The sequence below is a fragment of the Strix aluco genome, chromosome 4 (assembly GCF_031877795.1).
Source record: "Strix aluco isolate bStrAlu1 chromosome 4, bStrAlu1.hap1, whole genome shotgun sequence".
NCBI classification, from domain to species: Eukaryota; Metazoa; Chordata; class Aves; order Strigiformes; family Strigidae; genus Strix; species Strix aluco.
Window position 1 is genome coordinate 99,821,219 of NC_133934.1, and position 23,436 is coordinate 99,844,654.

General features: G+C 38.6%; 1 long non-coding RNA gene across 3 annotated transcripts in view; it reads left to right on the top strand.

Annotated features, from left to right (window-relative positions):
- LOC141923414 (uncharacterized) overlaps window positions 1-23,436 on the top strand; it is a 69,479-nt gene that overhangs the window by 14,847 nt on the left and 31,196 nt on the right. The window contains exons 2-3 of one of the 3 annotated variants that reach the window (XR_012623289.1): window positions 3,704-3,859; window positions 7,644-9,793. This is a non-coding gene — a long non-coding RNA (uncharacterized LOC141923414). Of the gene's footprint in view, window positions 1-3,703; window positions 3,894-7,643; window positions 9,794-23,436 lie in introns of those variants that run through there. The other 2 variants (XR_012623290.1, XR_012623288.1) reach the window with 2 other exon arrangements.

Genomic DNA, 23,436 nt, shown 5'->3' on the forward strand with positions numbered 1-23,436 from the left:
TCAAGATTTGATGGACTTAAGATTTTGAAGAACTTAAACTGAATGCATTTCAAAGAGATTGCTAATATGCTTTTCTTTTATAAGAACTTATATGATAGTGTGAAGAATCATAAACAATAGAAAACATCTTGCTTTATGCTCCAAAACAATTGCTGTCTAAGATTAGGACAGGATTCTTTGTGGATATTGCCTTATGATAAGCTAGCTGTACCTTCCTGAAGATAGTGGTTCTTATTTATCAGCAGCTGGATAATAGTTTTGGTGGACTGCTGTTCAGTTCTGCTCTTTCAATTTCTGCATATGTCACTAAGGGCCAGGAGACACCATACAAGATTCAAAAAGAAAAAGAGGAAAAGATTCCCAGATAAAAAGGGTCTTCTGCATTGCCACTGAGTTTCTGTGTCACATCTATAGGTTTCTTTCTTTGATATTTGAGAACCGAGTTGTCAGACGTCTTTTTAAGAAACCTTTTTGTAGTTTACTTATAGATGTGCAAAAGTAATCCTGTCACAACAGAGAGAGAAAAGATACTTAAAAATCTTACCACTAAAAAAACAGTGAAGAACATCATGTGTAATATAGTCTTAAAATATTTCTTCTTACCTTCTTATTAAAATAAGTTGATATGTGCAGACTTATTCCTAATTATGCAGATTTCTTATGCATTTGCTTTGCATGTTTTAATATGCTTTATATATGCCAAAAATGATAATTACATCATCTAGCCTGACATCATGGCTCATCAAATTTTACACTTTATCACCCTAGGACAAAAGCCCTTGTAGAGGTATCCTGAGTAAAATGTTAGAAAGCACCCAGCTTCCTGAAGGAAAAATAATCAATTATACTAGATATGACTAAGTGAACTGTATCCGTGATTAGAAGGGAAGTGAAACTCCACAGCGCTCTGCAAAGCAAGCCAGGAAGAAATTTTTGTGAACTGAAATCAAAACAACAATGAGTTTCAGTTCTTTCTCACAGTATGGTATCTGTGGTCCTTTCTCTAACCATCACCCATTCTGTGCCTTAGAGGAGAGGAAAAATCAAAAGTAACCACAATACATTAATGCAGATATACATCAAGTGAAACAAAAACATCTTGACTTTACAGGAAATTATTTTAAGGCCTAAATTATGAGATATTATTATACATAGTGCCCTGCTCTGAGGTGCAAAGATGAGACTGTGGAGAACAGTCAAGTCTTCTATAACTTTAAATTCCTCTACTTTTGTTCCCAAGCCCAAACATGTGAGGGGACTGAGTCTTATCCTCAAAGACCAGAAAGGACACAGTAATTATTCAGTGTGGCCCTCTGTACTCCCCACTAGTAGAATGTCTTCCACAAGTTAGATGAAAGTGCATCTAATTTGTTTTAAAGGAACCATGACCCTTTCAGGTCTTCCAATAATTTTGTGTATTATTTCTAGAAGAATTATCTTAATTTCAATTCCTGGTAATTAGCTTGTGTTTCATTTCTGACAACAAGATCAAAAAGCTCTGTGCTGTCAGATGTAATTGGTATGTTTAAATATTTATACTCATTTATTAACCCATCTCTTAAACTTCCCATCAATATACCAGATAAATGTAATTAATTACACCTCACACCATAATGCAAGATTCTCAGCTATGTGATCTTGGTTTTGGGGTTTGGGTTTTTTTTGGCATATCCTCTCCAGCATTTCTCATCTCCATTCCCCTTTATTATCCATTCAAAAATTTTGTTAGCCCTCTTTTCACAGAAGCACAGAAAGTTCAGGCTGAGAATGTAATCTATGATAATACTTAAACCCTAGGTTTAGTCATTGATTTTTTAAGACAGCTTCTCCCATTCTGTAGATATAAACTGCTTTGTTGAATTCAAAATGTATTCCTTTTCATTTGTTTCCATTAAATCGATTTTTCTGGATTCTAACCATTTAAATCACTTGATTTAGATTACCAAAATAGTAATCCCTCCCATATTTTTAATAGCCTACAAATCTTTGGATAATTCACAAACTGTGTACAATATTCACTGATAGAGCTAGGCACTTTTTAACAACTTTCATACCTTTCACCCCCCAGTTCCCAGTTTCCTGGTGGAAATAAGAATTATCATGTAACAAATCTAAACAAGTTAAAATAACTTTATTTTTTTGAGTTACTTTTGCACACAATTTATGCATAACCTTTCCCTTGTTCATCCCTTCAAGGATCCAGAAACCATACTCTGAAGGCCATAAAATACTTGTAGAGAGAGGTTAGAACTGGAACAAGTAAAAATATCCAAAAGATCCTGCATATCAATATCAAAAGAAGAGTTTATAATCCCTCTGGCTCATACCTGTGAATTTCATAAAATGTGTTTGTGTCAAAAAAACCTTCACATGTAGTAAATGAATTAAGTCCAAGTGTACATATGTACTTTGTTTACCATGCCCATGATCCAGTCAAAACCAAAACCAGACAGAAAAAGATCTCACAAAAAAAGCTATCCAACTACTAGTAATTATAATTGTAGTCTCTAGTTCATTACCAGAAAAGTTCCAAGGTAACAAATCCATTCTTGTACCTGAAATGAGGGTCAGACTAGGTAATTTATTATTCTGTATTATATCCTCTTCTGGATAATAGTACAACATTTGCAAATCTCACTGTTTCCCAGTTTTCCAAGATAAGTTAAAAATTGACAATGATTCGCTAGTTCCTTTGAGACTTCTGAGCATAAATTACTTAGCTAGTTCATTTGAAACATTCTCCAGTGGGAATAAATGTTGCCTTATCAGTGCTTTATTTCAGATAGAAAATGTTGTGTTTCCATCAACATTTGAATGACTTGGCCCTAAACCAGCCATTATCTCAGTTTCTCTTACTCTGAAAGAACTTATAACCTTTCTGAGTAAGATACACCACAGTGTACAACTCTCGTTTTTCACAGTAGATAATTCTGTAAACATTACAGCTCAGATGAAATAAAAACATCCAGCAAGTTGTGTACATGCTTTCTTTCCTAAACATAGCTTTTTATAGGAGTCCCTCTCCCTTTCCCTGGTCTGTTTTCTATAGGACTTTCCTTCCCCACTGAATTTGGTAAGAGGTCAGAATCCCTATTCTAAAAGAAAATGTCACCTTATTTCTTTTTTCTCTATTTTTGTCCCACATACTGCAGAAATATGCACTGAAAACTCTATATATATTCTATATTCTCCTTTGCAATGATGGAGAGTTCTTATAAGCTCTTACTTGAGTAGACAAATAAAAGACTTTTTTTATATGTTCAGGATAGGCTACTTCAGAATGAGAGGGGGGAAAAAAGGACTCAGAGAAGCTACTTTATTCATTGTAAGTGTTGTCCAGGGAGTAAAAACTGGAAGTAAAATCTAATATTTTAGAGCAGTACTTTGGCAGGAAGACATTTTAAGTATGTGATATTTCAAAATCTGGAAAACATTTCTTGGTGATATTACATATTTTAGAGACTCCCTGTGTTGACAGTGTTTTGTTGATACTTTTATATGTGGTTGGACGTTTTTGTTGGCATCTGTAAATTCCAGAATTATTTCTGCTGTCAACAGCAGAATCACAGTAGTAATGCCTTAATGCTGCCTTGCCCCCGCCCCCCCCCCCCCCCCCCCCCCCCCCCCCGATTTTTCCAGAAAGTGCCCAGTTTCATAATGGGTCTTCTATAATCTTTACAAATATTTCTTGTTACTCTTCCAGAATGGTGCTGCACATTTGAATTTGAACCAAGTGGCTCCACTGGCTAGAACCAATGATTCTCCAAGACTTAACCACCTAAACAGGAATTTGCAAATAAAAGCTAACATTTCTGGTGACCAAGTCTGGGAAGTTGGAGGATAAATTGGATCATATGGGGTAAGGAGCGTAAGACTGAAAAAAGAGTAATAAGGTAAGAGTGTTGTGCGATTGGAAATTGAAAGAGGAGAAGATGGAATGGGTTAGCAAAATGACTGGTGTCAGCAGACCTGCAAAATTCTGAAATTGGCAGAGACTGAATAAACTGAACAAGAAGGTGGGGCAGGAAAGATTATGCAGAGAGAAGAGCGGCATTGTAAGACAAACTGGGATGAGGAAACTTTGGGAGTCTCGATAAAGATAATTGATAATTAAAGAGAGAGAAGTATGAAGACCAGAGCAAGAACAAAGGAAACAGTTTGAATGGAGAAATCAAGTCAACACAGATATTACCAATCTAATACTTATTGTTACATTGTTGTTTAAAATCACAAAATGTGGTTCTCTTTGAATCTTCATTCTTGCCAGTTTCACACTAAGGAAAATATATATAAAATTACTTTAGAAAGAATACATTTAAAGTATATTAGGGCTGCAAGCTCAAGCACCCAATTCTAGTCTATATTATTATCACTGTTACTTATCAAACTTATCTTGAGTTTCCATTGCCCATTGCCTCAAACCAAAATATTGTAATATCGCTTTTGACTAAATGGTGCTGTTGTGCTTTCCTACTGAAAACAACTCAGCCAGCTCATCAGGGTATTGTATATATGGATTAATTAAACCTTAAAATATATAAAACAACTTATCTAATTAAAATCTAGTTTATTCAGGCCTACAAAAAATGATATGCAATATGAACTAATATACTTAATGTTTCTATATTCTCAAATTTAAAAATGTTTTCCTAATGATTTACACCTAAATTAAAAGATTAAGTTGAAATAAAGCAAAATGAATGTATCAGAGAACTGTAAATTCTAAGTATTTCTAAGAATATGAGTATTTTAAAGCTCCTTATAATAATTTCATACTGATTTACTGTGGTTTTTGCTGATGCATTAAATACATTTAATGAACTTTATCATGATAAAACTTAAAAAAATTGACACCAGTCAAAGATAGTTCAAAACATCTTAATATGATTTTTTTAAAAAATTAAACTAGTTGGAACAATTACTTCACCACTCTGCAATGGAATTAAATAATGCATCACTGCTCTGAAGTTAGTATTTTGAATGTCTAATAATACACCAGATACATACAATGCACTAAGTGTAATTTTAATATTCATTTTTATGACTCAATTCTTTTCCAGAAAGGTCAATTTTAAGTTAGTCTAATCTTAAAAATAGCTGAAGAGTCTAATGTTAGACTTATGTAGGTAAGCTACCGGCCTGGGTTCTTCACCTAATTCAGCTTTAAACTTCTGCCTTTAAGTATAGTTTGGTTCATATGTAAAATACTTTCACTGTGTCTTTGGGAAGATTTGTCTTTGCGCAGCACTAGAAAGAATTGAAAGGAAAAAGGCATGATACTGTATGTGTAGAAGTGGAACAGCAGTGAACAAATAATAAGGATAGACACATGAAACATTGTCTTAGATACGTAGAAAGAAATACTTGATGCAACAAGTGAGGTTTAATTAGGCTGTAACTTTTAACAATTTAAGTCAGCTGGGAACTGCCCTGCAGTAACTCAGACCACAAGGGTAATCATTACTTACATTTCCACTTACTGGACAGCTGCTGCCAGTATTCACCACTTCACAGTTAGTCCAGCCAATTTCTAGGACCTCACATATAAGAAAAGCTACTGAAAGCTATAACCCTGTTTCCCTCTGCTTTAGATATGGCCTTTCTTTTAATCTGCTTTAACCCTATTCAAACTGCCAAGACATGACAATGTGTGCAGGGCTCTAACCCACTCCACTAAGCTGTGGCTATAGTGATGGTAAAAATACCTACTATTTGCAGTCTGGCAGCATGCGAAATACTCTATTCCATTTCCAAAGGAAGTGAAGGTGCAGTGCCCATATAATAGTAATTTGTAATTAGTATAGTAATTATTAGTAACAGTAATTGTAATAGTAATTCTATAGTAGTCACAGCATAAACAAAGGGCTCAGTCTGATGGGGAAACTTTATGCTGCCTTTTCTTTGTGCTCAAGATATTAAAAACTGAACACTAAAGAACGGAAAATAAAGATGTGATATTTGGGCACTTACTCCTTGACAGTTTTGCTAATATTCTATTCTCATTATCTGAGTGGGCAGAACAATGCCTGCACAGTGCTTACATAAGCCACTACACTGATACTCAAAGTCTAGGAAGGCGACATTGTTCATAGGTCTCTTTCTATCTCCCTCTAGCTCTGCTGGTACAACAGCCTATGAGATGCTTGAAACGCAACAGCCATGGTAAACTACGCATAAGAGAAGTTCTGTTAAGTTTCAAATAATAAAACAAATAAAATTATCTTGTTTTCTAGAACTCTTTAAAATCTATTAACCTATAGTATGTGTTAAATAAGGGTTGACAAATTGTTTTAATAGGTTTATGAGTAGAAGCCTAAAAGAGGTTAGTGAGTTTTGTGTACACCCTGAGTTAGGAAATTAAGCTGCAGAAGTGTTAAAAATAAATAAATAAATCTTTAATCTCTAGTGTTTTAAAGCTACAGTGAACTCTCTAAGATGGAATAAAGCAAAATAGTAGCCTGTGAAAACTCTAAACATTATACAAAAATGGATCTATAAATTTCTTGTCTCTTAGGGCAGAACATAAATACTGTAGCAGGTTTACCTGCTACCTTCCTGAAAGTAGAATCAGGCTATAAGTATCTGCAGAGAGCACAAAGTTTGTTATTTCAAAGCCTTCAATGGGTAAATCTCATAGTATTTTTGCTTTCTCTTTGTCACAGTGTAGAATATGGCTCCTTTTCTCCCCCCAGGAGGGATTTTTCTCTCCTTTTCTATTAAAACAACTAAAACTTGAATCAGTGAAACTATGAAAGAGGAAAAAGAAATAGAAGCTAAGAAAAGTAAAAAGTTTGAAGGCAACTGGAAATTGACAAATAAGTGTCAGAGCAGAAAAGGATGGCAGTTTGCCAACCAGCTGTGAAAACTAATTCAGCTTTAGATAAAGAGATTTTAAAGGGGAAAAGGACAAGCAAACTTCAGAAAAAGGAGGAATAAAGGAGCAAAGAATAAATCCTTAGAGCTGTGTTAAAGAAGAAACATAGGCAGTGCTTTGTTGTTTTAACTGCAGAACTGCAAGAGGGGCTTTTCATTGAGACTTTGAATAGCACCAAAGAAACAGCCAGAATAAAGTGGAAGCACTAAAGGTTTCCTTAATGCAGTAGCTTATAGACCAGCCCGCAAAAAGGGATTTAAAGAGTAGTTTTTCTAGATAAATAGAAATTATTAATGGCAGTAAGTGTTTTCATCACCTGTCTACATATATAGTGTTACACACAGTTCTGTGTACAAATTCATGGCAAGAAGTGGCTCAGAATTTTAGACAAAGAAACTGCTGACAAAGAAAATGAAACTGAAAATTTCATTTAGGAAGCCACTTCTCACTAGAAAAGAAAAGTATTTTAGTGAGCCAGTATGTAATCTTCAAGAATACACTTTTTTTTTTTTTCTAGGTATATCGTGTTTGTTATTTCATGGTCAGAGAGCATGTAAAAGAATGAAGTGATGAGTGCTGTCTGATCACAACAGCAGACCAAAATAGCAAGCTGGTATATAAAATAACATGAAAGAAGGTGGTCACAGGCTTGTCCTCTCATCTGTCACTAGGCGTTTTAATCAGGCGGTGAATAGCAAGTCAGCATGACGTAATGCTGCTGATTATTATGCAAAGATCTAATGACTGCATCTACTCTGCCCAATTACAGCATTCTCAGAAGTTCTCTTGGGACAACATCTCCTGACCAATCTGACTATACAGAGCTTAGTGGTCCCCTCTGAGTGCCCTAAAAACACCATCTCTGAGCTCACAAGAGGATTCCCTGAGAGTGCCAGGCTCTGAGAATGACCTCACCTATGCCCTCTGTATGAACTACATCCTTTCACCTCCATTATGCACGCTTTGACTCTGCTGCATGAAATTCCCAGAGCAGCCTGGAATGACTGTCCAGCTTTTATCCTGCATGGGCAGGAGGCACAGGCTCTCTCACATTACAGCATGCACCTTAGGTACCTGAAAGATCTGGCATTAAGAAGACAAGAACAATGTTGGCTTCCATCAAACAAAAAGCCTTGACATATGTAACTGTCATAAAACTCAGGGAGAGTTCACCTAGTATGTTTAAAACATTTCTTAAATATTCTTTCAGAGATGGAATTATGAATGGGAAATATCACTCCAAAGTGTATTTTGCAATGTTATGGAGAAAAATAGGAATAATAAATAATATTCTATTTTACTGTGAAGTTAGAGCTCAGAATTTCAATGGATCAAACAGAAAAAATACTTCTGCAAATAAATTACATTTTCATTGTGAGCTGTAGTATTGTCATCAGCACAGATTAGTAAACTGTGAAATAAGGAGTTAACATGGAGACCCTCTGTTTGCACTTAGTCACAAACAGACTATAGAAATGTCATCATTAGTTGACATTTCGATTGTGAAAGTTTCTCATTTCCTGCAAGCTTAGGCAAATGAGGGATTTAAGCTATATTTTACTTTTTATGGCTACATTTTCTGGCAGTGAACTGTTTCAGATTGACAATAAAATTCCTGTTTGTTCGTCTTTTGGGAAGATTCTTTGGAAGTTTTTATCAGCTTAATCGTTGTTCTGCTACTCACCAGTGCTGAAGGCTATACTTTCAGTGAAGTATAACAAACAAGGATGTTACCTTCGTGTCTACCATGGCCTGTAAGACACCAAACTTTGTAACCATCCTTATTTTTTGTTGTCTTTCCTTGTTCCTAATTTTTCACCCCATTTTGGGGCTAATGTTTAATATTAGATAATTTAATATGGCTTTTCTAACTTGGAGGTTCTTTAATTCATTGTCTGCTTTTCTATAACTATTTCTCCCATTGGATATGCATATCTTATGGTATGTATGTTCTTTGAATATGTCCCAGTTGTGTGAGTGAGCCATACCCAGTGACAAACTGCAAGAGAAGGAAAATTATTCAAAAAATATATCACTCTTAATTCACATACTCCCTAATATATGGAATTTGCCTGCAAAGTCTTTTTAAGAATTTGACAAAAAAAAAAAAAAAAAATCAAACAAACTACTTGAGACAACATCTGGGCTGGAAAACTTATCTCATAGGTTTCGAATGGCATTCTCCTCATCAGTATCAGTGGGTCTATCAGGATGTCTTCCAAACTGTTATCTCTCCTCTGTGGTGGGGAATGCAAACTTCTTGGGTTAAAGACAAAATGTATATAGTATTTAGAGCATTGATAGCACTTGATAATGGAAGGGGGTTTTATGATCATATACTCTAGTTTTTAAATGCTGTTATTTGAAATTTGTATGGTAAATATGTTGCTAGGAACTAAGTGAGAATTTGTGAGTCATGAAAAAAATAACTGGAAGGCATCTGTTATGGCTTTCCATCCTGTTCTTCTAGACATTTAATAATATTTGCCAAAAGGGACCAAGGAATTCTGACATTCCCATTGCTTAATCACACAAATACCTTCACTGATATTAAGGAAATTACTGATGTGAACAAGAGTTTGTGGACTCATGACCTTAATCTGGCAACAACTGAGCTGACAGTTCTTGAACCACAGGAAGAGGAACTACTGGAGATGTGGCTGCCCTTGTATGTGTCAAGTTCAAATCATGTTACATGTGTTCCAGGATACCAGGGGTGTTACCTGCAAGCCTATTTTCTCCCAAAGTCATAAAAACAAATTTATGGCATATACATCAGGGATTCTAAATTCCTTTTTGATATGAATGTCCTTGCTAGATTCACTACTGTACTGCTTCTGGACTGTTGATTGAAAAATAGCATGTAATATTGCTGTACTATTGTGTTCTTATTGCTGATAAAATCAGGCAATGCTAAGAGAGCTGGTTTTTGAGTTTTTATTTGTCAGCACATAAAAGTGAAATGTTAATTTCGCCTTTAACAATATCTAATTAGTAACAATTCCTATTCAAAAACTTTCTTTGGTTTTATTGGCTTGAGTTACACTACATTTTTTATAAAATGTTCTGTGAAATGACTTTTTTATAATTTCTTTTAAACTTCATTATCTTTTGATGACAGTAATTTTCATTTCTATTTTTTAATCTCCTTTTAGCCAACTTTTTCACTTTGATTTTTCTCTACAGCAATGCATGCTTTTTTTTGCTAACTTTATTTTGCTAACTTTATTGGCAATTTACTTTTTCACAAGGACATCCTAATATTTTTATATGAGTTGTGTTTGCCTTCTTAAAAGTTTTTTAAAAGCTGGCCCTCTCTAGCACCCATCAAAAATAATGAAACTGTCCCTCTGGGCTATAACTAAGATTCTAGAAAGTGAACAGATTAGCAAGAAACTGAAACAAATAGGTTGCAGCCATGTCAGGTAGCTTTGATAATCTTTGCAATCTACACTAGAGAGTCGGCCTCTCTACGACTCGATGAGAGAGCTCAGGTACTGTAAAGATTGGCTTATTCTTGGAAGTACATTTTTCCTCTAGCTGAAAAATACAAATGGGAGCTGAAGCATCTTGATAAGACTTGTTTATAAAATTTTTGTCTCCCTGTGAAACAGTTTGATAAGCTTTTACAATATTTTGCAAAACTTTTTGCTAAGTTTATATTCATGGCCTGATGTCTCTCAGAATTGGAGGAAGACATTATTGTATCTTTTTTTTGATATTTGATGTCTAGCACTGAGTCTTAAAGCTTCTGTATCATGGAGAAACTTTCAAATATTCTCCCCTCAGAATATTTTTCTTCTACTGTATTTAAGCTTTGAAAGCTTTGAAAAGGAGTGAGTGGCAAGGGTCTTAGAGCTATCTAGTTATAAAGGAAACAAAAGGTAGCAGAGGGACATGAATTACACAAGTTCATCACAAGTACAGAACTGGAAAACTCCTATGGAAAAGTTTTTTAAAAATTACTTACTGTGAGCATATAAGATTGCATTTACTGGCTTTCCTTAATAATATTACAGCTGAACAACAAGACCATTACATTTTTTGAACAAATAATATTAATCTTTCTTTTTTACATGACAGCTTTTTAAAAAATGGAAAACCTAATTCCTTTTCAATGAGTTTAAGGAACAAAATCAAGTGTAAATCTCACCAACAAAATCACTACTTGCATTTAAGGCTTAATCCACGCCTCCGTAGCACTGCAGTAGTTAAACTTTTTTTTCCCAGTCTGCATCATTATTTGCAAATCACTAAGTGCAGAGAGCTGCAGACAAAGCAGCTGTAGGAACAAAGAATCTATTTTTGATTGTAGTTGTTTTCTGGTAACATAGCTTACCTGCATCAGAGGCTTCAGATAATAAACATTCATTTCATTTTTCTACCCAGCCTTTCTTGCTGTTTTTTTTTTTTTCTTCTTTGATGCTTCATGGAAGGTAGAGTCCTGCCAGTGTTCTACCATTCCAGCAATGCATGGTGTAATACCCTGCATAAAAATATATAATAGAAATACTGCTTGTCCAAGCGGAAGCTATTGTCTTTTATATACTTAATAAGTTTAATGTCTTTTTGTCTCCCAAGATTTTTCTATACCAACTAAACCGTTGAAGTTAACTGGCTTCTTAATGATTTTCAGGTTTCCTTGGACATCAATAGGATACAATATTAGTTTTGTAAAACTATCTGAATTCACTTTTGTCAACTAATACTTCTGATAAAAATAACTCTTTCAGAGAATTAAGATAAGCTTGTAATTGTATTAAAGTAAATAATGCTGAAAACGTTCATAAAATCGACATTGCAAAATCTTCTAGCAAGTGCTAGAAGAAGCATCTGCTCTTCTTTGTTTATATGTTTCTATTCAGTGGTACCCACAAATTATCCACTGCACCTGTTACTCTGATATTGGATGTAGGAGCCTGAAGCCTGCTCACATTATGCTTTAAAATCTGACACTGCCTTATGATCTCTGCTTTTTGTCCATGTTGCCCAGTGTCTTCTCTGAATAGATGTAGATGCAGAGTAATAACAAACTAACACATATCCAGAGTATAATTATTATACTACCAATTACAGAATCACAGCACCACAGAATCATCTAGGTTGCAAAAGACCTTGAAGATCATCTAGTCCAACCATTGACCTAACACTGACAGTTCCCAACTACACCATATCCCTCAGTGCTATGTCGACCCTACTCTTGAATATCTCCAGGGATGGGGACTCCATCACCTCCCTAAGCAGCCCATTCCAACGCCTAACAACCTGTTCTGTAAAGAAATGCTTCCCAATATCTAGTCTAAACCTTCCCTAGCGCAACTTGAGGCCATTATCTCTTGTCCTATCACTTGTTACTTGGTTAAAGAGACTCATCCTCAGTTCTCTGCAACCTCCTTTCAGGTAGTTGTAGAGGGCGATGAGGTCTCCCCTCAGCCTCCTCTTCTCCAGACTAAACAACCCCAGTTCCCTCAGCTGCTCCTCATACCACACATGCTCCAGACCCTTCACCAGCTTCATTGCCCTTCTTTGGACACGCTCAAGTAATTCAATGTCCTTTTTGTAGTGAGGGGCCCAAAACTGAACACAGTACTCAAGGTGCGGCCTCACCAGTGCCGAGTACAGGGGTAAGATCATTTTCCTGTCCCTGCTGGCCATTCTGCTGCTGATGCAAGCCAGGATACCCTTGGCCTTCTTGGCCACTTGGGCACACTGCTGACTCATGTTCAGCCAGCTCTCAATCAACACCCCCAGGTCCCTCTCTGACTGGCAGTTCTCCAGCCACTCCTCCCCAAGCCTGTAGCGCTGCTGGGGGTTGTTGTGGCCCAAGTGCAGCACCCGGCATTTGGCCTTATTGAAACTCCTACAGTTGGCCTTAGCCCATCGCTCCAGCCTGTCCAGGTCTCTCTGCAGAGCCTCCCTACCCTCGAGCAGATCAACGTTCCCACCCAACTTGGTATCGTCTGCAAACTTACTGAGGGTGCACTTGATCCCCTCGTCCAGATCATCAATAAAGTTGTTAAACAGGAGTGGCCCCAAAACCGAGCCCTGGGGGACACCACTCATGACCGGCTGCCAACTGGATTTAATTCCATTCACCACAACTCTTCGGGCCCGGCCATCCAGCCAGTTTTCTACCCAGTGAAGCGTGTGCCCATCCAAGCCACGAGCAGCCAGTTTCGCCAGGAGAATGCTGTGGGAAATGGTGTCAAAGGCCTTACTAAAGTCAAGGTAGACAACATCCACAGCCTTTCCCTCATCCAATAAGCAGGTCGCCCTGTCGTAGAAGGAGATCAGGTTTGTCAAGCAGGACCTGCCTTTCATAAACCCATGCTGACTGGGCCTGATCATCTGGTTGTCCCACATGTGTTGTGTCATGGTACTCAGGATGATCTGCTCCATCAGTTTCCTGGGCACTGAAGTCAAGCTGACTATTTCCTGGATCATCCCTCTGACCCTTCTTATAGATAGGCATCACATTGGCCAATTTCCAATCTGTTGGGACCTCCCCAGTCAGCCAGGACTGCTGGTAAATGATGGAAAGTGGCTTGGAGAGCACCCCAGCCAGCTCCTTCAGCACCCTCGGGTGTATCCCATCCAGTCCCATAGACCTGTGTATGTCTATGTGATGCAGTAGGTCACTGACTATCTCCTCCTGGAATGCAGGGGGGGTCATTCTCCCAGGCTCTGTCTTCTGGCTGAGGAGGCTGGATTCCCTCAGTACAACTAGTCTTGTTATTAAAGACTGAGGAAAAGAAGGCATTAAGCACCTCAGCCTTTTCCTCATCACTTGTTACCATGTTTCCTCCTGCATCTAGCAGGGGATGGAGGCTCTCCCTGGTCTTTCTTTTGCTGCTGACATACTTATAGAAACATTTCTTGTTGTCCTTGATTGCTGAAGCCATATTAATTTCCAGCTGGGCTTTAGACCTCCTGATTTCCGCCCTGCATAGCCTCACATCATCTTTGTAATCATTGTGAGTCGCTAGCCCCTTCTTCCAAAGGCCGTAAACTCTCCTTTTCTCCCTGAGTTGCAGCCAAAGCTCCCTGTTCAGCCAGGGTGGTCTTCTCTGTCGCCGGCTTCTCTTACAGCACCTGGGGCCAGTCTGCTCCTGAGCCACTAAGACTTTCTTCTTAAAGGGTGCCCAGCCTTCCTGGGCCCCTATACCCTTCAGGATCATCTCCGAAGGGATCCTGTCAAGCAGGTGCCTAAACAAATCAAAGTCAGCCCTTTGTAAGTCCAGGATGGCATTTCTGCTGCCCCCTCTCCTGGTCTCTCTAATAATAAAGAAGTCTATTATTTCCTGATCGCTGTGCCTTAGTCGGCCTCCAACCAACACATCATCAACCGGTCCTTCTCTGTTCACAAAGAGGAGATCCAGCAGGGCACCTTCTCTGGTTGGTTCACTCACCAGCTATGTCAGGAAGTTCCCACACATTCCAGGAATCTCCAGGACTGGTCCCGCTCTGCTGTGTTGTATTTCCAGCAGATGTCTGGGAAGTTAAAGTCTCCTGCAAGAACAAGGGCAAGCGATTGTGAGATTTCTCCTAAGTGCCTATAGAATATTTCATCCACCTCTCTGTCCTGGGTGGGTGGCCTATAGTAGACTCCCACTACAACATCTGATCTGTTGGCCTTCCCCCGATTCTAACACAAAGACACCCCACCCTGTCTTCACTATACTTGTACTCAAAGCAATCATAACAGTCCCTAACGTACATCCCACCCCACCACCTCTCCTGCCTTGTCTATCCCTCCTAAAGAGCTTGTAGCCATCAATTGGCACAGTCCAGTCATGGGAAACATCCACCATGTTTCTGTAATAGCCACTACATCATAATTTTCCTGTTTCATCATGGCTTCAAGCTCCTCCTGTTTGTTAACCATGCTGTGTGCGTTGGTATAGATGCACTTCAGATGGGCTGATGTTTTGCCCCCTTCCCCCTTCAAATCTAGTTTAAAGCTCTCTCAATGAGCCCAGTTAACTCTTGCACCAAGATCCTTTTCCACCTCTGGGACAGGTGCGTCCCATCCAATGACAAAATGTCTGGTGTCCTGTATACTAACCCATGATTGAAAAATCCGAAGCCCTGACAGTAACACCAGTCTCGGAGCCACAAGTTCATCTCTTGAGTTCTCCTGTATTCTTCTTCATCCATCCCCACAACTGAAGGGATGGAGGAGAACACAATCAGTTTCCCCAAGGACCTGAAATCTCTCTTCATTGATTTAGGATTTCTCCTGGTAATGTCGTCGCTACCTACCTGAAAAACCAAGAGAGGGTAGTAATCCTTGGGTCTCACTAGAGTGGGGAGTTTTGCCCTGAAGTCCTTGACCCGGGCCCCAGGGAGGCAGCAGACTTCCCTATGAAATGGGTCTGGTCTGCATATTGGGCCTTCGACACCCCTCAGAATGGAGTCACCACTACAATGACTCTTCTGGGGTTCTTTTTAGAACTGGTTTTAATACCTGGTCCAGAACGACCCAGCCTTGGTGGACCTGAGTCTTCCTCCTTGTTTGACTCATTTTCTTTCTCCTTCTCTTCTTCATTCAAATGTTCCAAGGCCCCAAATCTATTGTGAAGGGACACCATGGAGGGTGAGGGAAGTCAGGAGAGGATTTTCCTGCCTCCGTGAGCAGGCAATGAATATGTATTTTTTTCCCAGCTTTTAAGTAAATTAACAGTTCCAACTTCTGATTCTTTTTTTTTCTTAAAGGTATGTTTTATTTTGTAGCAATAAATAAGTAAAGAGACTTTTCTGTAGGTATCAAGGTACTGCACAGTCTGGCAGTTCCCTGGGTGCTTGTAGTGTTGGGGATGCCCATGGGGGGTCTGTTGGGGCAGGACCTGGCAGCCAGGGCCCGTTCCACCCTCCAGCCAGGAGCAGGGCAGCGGGGGGCACAAGGCAGACCCAGCCCCAGGCATCAGACACCTCCATGGGGACCTAGGCTGGGCCCAGCTCGGTAAGGCCCATGGCCAGGCAGAGTAAGGCTGTGGGGAACTGGAGACGGCCCTGCTGCGACATCGCTGGTCAGGGGCTGATGGCCCTGGGGGCTGACATGAGGTCCCGGGCTGTGGATGGGGGAGCCCCAGGGGACTGACATGGTGTGTGTCTGACATGATGTGTGTCAGTCCCAGGGGACTGACATGGTGCTGTGTTTGTGTGGCAGGGTTTTTGATAGCAGGGCAAATGGCTACGGCAGTGGCCCCTGTGAGAAACTTCTCGATACCTCCCCTGGCTTCCAAATCAGACCCACCTCTTGCCAAGGCTGAGCCAAATAGTGATGGTGGCCGCGCCTCTGCAATAAGGTATTTAAGAAGGTCAACCAGAGAGGGGGGTGGGATGACTTGTGAGGAGGTATTACAAGAAGGATACCTATAGGAACACTGAGGTCAGTGGAAGTAATGATGAGGAAGCGGGGGAGGTGTGCTGGAGCAGAGAACCCCCTGAATCCTGTGGTGAGATGGCAGGGCTGCCCTCCCTGCCATCCATGGAGGTCACTGGGGGAGCAGAGATTTGTCTGCGGCCTGTGGAGGATCCCCAGGACTCTGTGGGAAGGAGAAGCCCTGCTGCTGTAGTTCAGTGCTGGGAGGACTGCAACACGTGGAGGTGACCAATGCCGGAGCATCTCGAGAAGGATGCATCCCAGGGGGAGGACTCATGGTGGAGAGAGCTTGTGGAGGACTGTCTCCCATGAGAGGGATGCCATGTGGACCAGGCAGAAGAATGCAGAGAGTGCTTTCCCCCACCTTGGAGGAAGAAACGGCAGGACTGACTGCACCCCCATCCCCTGCCCCTGTGCCGCTGGGGCAGGAGGTAGAAATATCGGGAACAAAATTGATCCTGGGAAGAAGGGAGGGGTGGGGGAGGTGTTTTTAAGAAATGATAACACTTCTCACTGTCTCGTTAAGTGTCATTATCATTAGTGTTTTGAATTAAGGTGACATCCTTTTTCTTCCCCTAATGAGCCTGTCTTTTGCCTGTGACCATTAATGGGTGGGTGACCCCGCTCTGTCCTTATCTCCATTCCTGAGCCTTTTGATTCATTTATCTCCTTGCCAGAGCTGAAGGGGAAGGAGTGAGTGAACGAATGATGCTCAGTTGCCCTCTGGGTTCAAATCACAACAGGGTCCTGGCCCATGGGCAGGTTGGGGGGAGTCCTACCCTGTGTCCCCCCATGGGTCCTGGGGGCTGGTCAGGGACAGGCAGGGCTGTGACAGTAGGACTGCTACATTCCTTATTCTGGTTTTGTTCCTTCAAGTAAAATGGCATCTACAGTAATTGTATAAATGCTCTTAATTGAAGACCTCATCTAAGCCTGTCCATGAAACTTCAGATGATTAAGTGAATTTATATACAGTATATGAATTAATACACAGATTCATTGCTGCTATTGTGGACTCATATTTAAAAATAAGACATTACCTCCACAAATTTTTTAGGACAATTTAAAATAAATGCTACATATTGTTTGATTTATTTTTTCTTGGTGTGTGTGCTCATGATTAACTTTGAATTAATGAGTTTACAAATTTCATGTTACAGATGACAAGGCAAAATCCTGTTCCCTTTTTTGATCTGTATGTGCATTGCAGATTTTGTGTAATCTTTATGTAGATACATCTCTTCACATGATTTTGCTCCCTTGAGAAGATTCATTAGTCAAGAACTAATTTGTTACTTAGATGTTGTTTTATCCTTAATTACTTGCAAAAGGAAACCCTTGCAATAAATAATCTTTAGGCCTGGTCACTAAAAAATCAAAATATAACCTATATTTGAAGTACCAGGCACAAAAAGAAGTATCTTTCGGCAATAGGATTTGTCTGTGCAGAGTAAACAAATTATTTTTAATAGCTATATAATGTTCTTCAATTTGATAGCTGCTTTTGCCCATGTTGCCTGTGCCTTGTGATTCACTGAGGTCTAAGAAATTGCTCCCAGAACATCTGATACAGTGTTTTTATCCAATTAAGTCAATCCACAAGGATTTGGAGTTCTCCACTAATACAGTGTAGTTCAAAATTGGTTGATTCTGACCTGTCAGCTCAAGTGGATTAATAGTTGGACATCATTAGCAGATTGTGTGAACACTCCTGATCCATTTCACAATGAAGCCAGACAGGTTAGTTTAAATCATCTTAGTGAGGTTTCAATTAGCCTAAATTCAGGCTTTATACCAGTATAAGGATATACACATATGTCTTTTTCATCTATGTTTGCTTCACCAGTTTCCCTCTCACGTGCATTAGTCAGCATCTCTCTTCTGAGAATAACTGCCCTCTTGGATCTGTCAGCTGAGTTGTTCGTGTGGTCACTCCTGCACCCACTTCCGTCAACGTGAGCTATCAAAGCTCCATTATTAGTTTAAACTTTCTAAAAATACCTCATAGAGAAGGTATAATAAAGTTTATATGAGAATTTATATTTTAAAATATTTGACCTATGTTCTGTTTCTTCCTAGCATCTAAATTATATTTGACAGAGTGACAGAATGTAACTTCTTTTAAGTGTTACAAACTACAGGGAAAGCTCTTTACCTGGAATACTTCTGTCTGCGTCCTTAAACGTCAGTGGACCTACACTGATACACAGCAACTGAAAATGGATCAGGAATGCAGTAATGGTAGAGAATGCATCAGATGCATGTTTCATGTTCTGAATATTTATTGGATAATATGAATTTTTCTGTCTCCTAATTATAACTACTGTACCATAAGTAATTATGGAAAATAATTTTTTTACTACCCAATCAAGTTACTGTTATCAGTGTGGGCAATATTCTAAGTTATTCTCCTCTTATTTTCCAAGAAAAAATGTATTAGATGCATTCTGATCCCCCCATGCCATATGCCCCCCTTGTATTGTAGTGGTGTTGTCACATGGCCACACAGTTAACATCCTTATATCAGAAGGCAGCACTTTAGACTGTTAAGTCCTTTTGTTTGATGAGGCATCTCCCTTTTAGGCTAGTCTCATTTTATACCCAACACCACTCTCACTCTGCATTTTCTCCCTTCTTGTGCAATTCACTCATTCATCATCCCTGTCACAATTCCCTGCTGCAGTTAGGATATAGCTGTTCTGCAACTTCATACCCCTGCCATACTTGTGGAGATCCAGAAAGCAATATGGTCACTGAGGAGAGGTCTCAAGAAATATCAGGCTGAGGCTGAGGCCCAGCTATCTTCTACAGTGTTACATATAAGCCAGGCATGAGAGATTACTTTTCACAAACCTTTCATCATTTGAGACCCAGCATTTAAAAGACACCTGCCTTTTAGTTATTGACAGAGTTTGGCATAAGAGAGTGAAGTCCCTAAAAACCCTAAATCATTAATATGGCACTTAGATCTCATAATAAGTGATTGTTTTAGAGTAGCAGGGATATGAATTGAATGGGTTGAGGAGAGGGGTGGAGGGAGGGGAAGAATGATTTCATGGACTGATGTGAACAGCTGTCCTTTGATTACAACTTGCTGTTGCTAAGTGCAATTGCTGCCCTACTGCATTACTGGAAAGTGATTCCTGGGCAATGAAGTCTTTTGGATTATATGTACATACACTGAAACTTGGGTCTATATCTGCCTTTAAGAAGGGGGAGAGTTTTTCTTACTGATCATGGTTCTGGAGTCCAACCAAACACTGGTGGATGTCTGAAAGTGGACAAGGTGAGATTCCCTCCATCTACCAACCCATGTGGAATTAGATTTCCTCAGCATCCACCGCCACCATCACCAGGAGATCCAAAACACAATGGAAGTCTGGTTTCTCAGAAGGAACTCTGCAAGTGTCAGCCCTGCAAATATCACCCGTCCCTTTTGGTCCTTTAGCAAGGAGAAGAAATTTGTACACCTTTAGTAGCCCAACTTAGTTCCACCAAGGGAGAATTCAAATATCTTGGCCTCTAGTAAAATATTTGCGCAACTGTATCAAGGGCTTTTCTGCTCCAACTCTTGAGTTTCACTGTATCTTCCTCCCTCTTCTTTATTGTAACTGGAAATAAAGAATTAATGCAAGAATCTTCATGATTTAGTTTGATCTGGCATTCTTTGAAATTTAAAATATAATTTTAATAATTTTTAAGTTAGCTTTCATATACAGAAATATTTGATTTTTTTTTAAAAAAAAGAAAAGAAAAAACCCTGCATATCAGTGTCTCTGTCTTACTGCATAGTTCTGAGGTACCTTCTCTGAATCAGCAGATAGAATGAGTTACGTAGTAGTCACTGTAACAATACAAAATTTCAGAGTGCAAAACCTTGACACAATACACATTGTTTGAGATGCTGTCCATGTCTTGCATTCTATATCTTTTAGAGTGTTCCCCCTTGGAGCATTGAGACAGTGCTTGGAGGAGGATTTATAAGAGAAGTTCTTGGAAGTGAAAGAAAACAGTAGATACAGTATTTTTAGGGTAAGCATTGCTTTTTAGTTACTTCTGAGGAATATAACAAAGACTAAGCAAAAATAATGGTTCATGCTCACTGAGACAGAAACAAATTCAGCGTTAAGAGGTCAGATGCTTTTATTACAATAGCAGTACATTGGTTCTGTTAAATAATCCACATGACACTGCACTGAACATCACATTTACATTCTTTAAGCATGTTCTGTTCTTCAAGTTTTTCAGTACATAAGAGTAATAAGGAAATTATGAAAAAAACCTGACACTAAAATGAATGTACAGTTTATTTATTTAAATGTTTTTTATTTAACATAAAATATAAGATGCTTGCAATATCATGGTATATAGTTAAAATTTATGGTAACATTACTGTGGCTGAGTTATTCAAAAATACAAGAAAAGAAAACGTTTGTTTTTTACTGCATCTTTTTAAGCAGTCCTTAAACAGTGCAATCGGTGTCAGTACTGAAGTATAATTATGTTCCAGACAAGACACAGCATGGTTTGGAGCCCAGGTGATAATCTCTTCTCGATCGTTCCTGGCTCTGTGATAGGCCATCTTGACTCATGCTGGACTATGTTTATAGGGAATCACAAGCCCCAAGGAGCATGGTGCTGAGACATCCCTATAGTTTTAGACTAGACTAAGACAACAGATTTCAACTTAGATTATTGGTTTGGGCATTTGGCCAACGTTGCTGGAGCTTCTCATAACACTGTGAAACAAAGAAATAAAGGGAGAAAGTAAGGAGGCAGTGATGAACCCTGAGGCTGGAGCAGAAGCTAGTGACAGCGAGGTGTGATTGAAGAAAGTGGAGAAAAACTGCTATGCTACTCATTTTATAAGTGTTTTAAAAATTCTACATTTCATATAGCAAAAATATATGCCTATTTGCAGGCATGTGTATTTTTAGGGATGAACACACACAAACATACACATACACAAGAGATATGTTGCTGTATTAACATTCATTTTACATTTTTTGAGTGTCTAGAATATTATGTGAAATTCCAGCAAGGTTTTTATACTTAATTCCCTGAAAAATGTGTTGATAGATATTTTTGAGAGGAAAACAAAGTAAAATAAATATTCTGAGCTACTCCAGTTTGCCAAGCTGTTCAATTTTATTCAGGGCATCTTAGGAACATATAAAGAAAAAAAAAAGTGGATATTTTATCCAAGTGCTTGTCAGATTTAAGGAAACAACACAAATTTTCCCCCATGGAAAGCAATTATTTAATTTAAGAATGCTTACTGGCATCAGTGTTTATTTTGTGGGTAGAGAGTGAGTAAACAAGCTATAATGCCATCTACAAGATAAAGTTATAAACTTAAGTCTTACCTTGCCTCTGTCAAACTCAAGGACAAAGCTCCAACTGACTTCACTGGAGCAGGGATGAAGTATGTGACTAAATAAAGTTTGAGCTAGCTTGAAAACTATTGCAAACAGACTCATGTTTGTTCTAGTAAAGGTGTCCTATATACAACTTTAGTCTACAAAAAGAGGAAAGATTCTGAGCATCTGTTATTTTACATTTGTACTTTACTGAGTGCAGGAGATTTTATTTCTACCACCAGCTAAATTATTCATAATTTTTTTCAGTCACTTTATTCTATTTGGCTTCACATTATATTTTGGAATTTTAGCCCAAAACTGCAGATGTTTGCAATAGGCTATGCTTAAGAAAAAAAGGTTTTAAGACTAACAGTTTCCCTTATAATGCCTGCTAATCTACTTAACTGAATCTTTCTTTCTCTTATAATTTGTCTTACCCATTCTTTTAGCTTTTCCAAACCAACATTTGTTGTGGGGCTTATAAAATTTATTTTGCATTTGTATTATGTTGAACTAATGGTTTCTTTGAATTTCTTGCATATGTTAAGTCCTGAATTGCTGTATATCCAGGACTAGATGGTTTTTGCAGTTGTAGCTTTGTATTAAACCACTTCTAAGTCTATTATCACCTATCCCAATTCTATTCCTTTTCTTTAGCTGAACCTAAAAAAAAAAAAAAAAAAAGTTATCTTTATAGCATTAAATCAAAACTAGAAATAAGAAAGCCCACGTATAGTATAATCATAAGTCCATGTCCTTCGGTGCTTATTCAGTTCCTCTTTCTTTTTCTGTGTTCTGTTTTCAGCTAATAACTGATCTCTTTCTTCTTTTAAACCCTCCCTTAGGAACTGTCTATTAAATTAAGAACCAATTTAAGAATACCATTCAGCTCAATCACCACTTTAAAAAAAAAAGTTACTTTAAAAAAAACTTACTTTCCATTTTGAAAACTGCAGATTACCACTCATCTGTTTTGCCCCAATGGAAACCTAAAATGAGAGTGTTCCTATAACCTTGAAAGCCTCACAAAATAGCAGAAGAAGTGCTGCTTATTCCATTTACCTGAGAAACTAAATCTGTCACTTCTCACACATCCAAAATGTGCATTAATATGCATGGAAATTTTTGATCTGTGAAAATTACAGGACAAGGCCTGATGTGCACCATTATTTATACTACAGAATATGAGGGTTAACTGTATGCCTTAGAGAGTGGCTGACCCAGTATTTGTCACTCGAAAACAGAAATAAAACAGCTGTGTACCTTAATTTATAACACAGAACAAATTGTTATGGGCATTGCTATAAGTTCCTTGAAAAGGCCTAGAGTAAGATAAACTAAAGAACCCATATTTTTTTTAGTATTGCTTTTTAAGAAAGTAGGGAAAAGGAAAGAAATTAAGTTTGGAAGCTTCATCTTCCCTTCTTTTTTCTCCTATAAGACAAAATTGGTGCACTGGTAAACTAATATAACTGACTAGTAGAGGGTCTGGGGAGCAAAACATTAACTAGAAATGAGACAGCTAAGAGATGTAGCAGAAGGGAGACAGAATAAGCAAGTATGCAGAACATTTGTCCTGGTTTCAGCTGGAATAGAGTTAATGCGCACTAGCACGACATGAGAAGTTGAAAAGTCCTTGATTTCTTAGCAACAACTAAAAACATAAGTACATTATCAACATTCTTCTCATATCAAACCCTGTACTAAATCCAAAACACAGCACTATTCTAGCTGCTAAGAAGGAATTAAAAAAAATAGCTCTATCCCAGCCAAAACCAGGACAACATGGAAGGACAAGAACAGGCCACTGGATCAGT